This window comes from Corvus brachyrhynchos, unplaced genomic scaffold, assembly GCF_000691975.1.
Source record: "Corvus brachyrhynchos isolate BGI_N302 unplaced genomic scaffold, ASM69197v1 scaffold10, whole genome shotgun sequence".
NCBI lineage: Eukaryota > Metazoa > Chordata > Aves > Passeriformes > Corvidae > Corvus > Corvus brachyrhynchos.
The window spans coordinates 8,319,390-8,319,667 of NW_008236180.1; the positions used below are offsets into that span (position 1 = coordinate 8,319,390).

General features: G+C 57.6%; 1 protein-coding gene across 1 annotated transcript in view; it reads right to left on the bottom strand.

Moving 5' to 3' along the window:
- The window catches only part of TFAP2C (transcription factor AP-2 gamma), a 20,591-nt gene that overhangs the window by 6,641 nt on the left and 13,672 nt on the right, over positions 1-278 (bottom strand). The gene's annotated exons all lie outside the window — the stretch shown is intronic.

The following is a 278-nucleotide window of genomic DNA, read 5'->3' on the forward strand; positions in this document are numbered from 1 at the left end:
CTCGGGGCTGCGGGTGGCGGCACTGGGGAAGGAGAGAGCGGAGCGAGAGCCGCCCTGCTCCTGCCCAGGGAGTTTGGTGTTTTTAAGGCACTTCGCGGAAGAAATCACCTCACTCCCAGGGAAAAAGTTACAAACCAGTTCTCGCTGCTCTCCTCATCGCAACTACACCAGACCAACCCTCCCGCTTGTGCAAGTCATCAGAAGAATCATTAAGAGCAGAAAAATTCAAATCAGAGACGCAGCCGCGTTTCCGCCGCGCTGCCCCGGCTGGGAAGGAG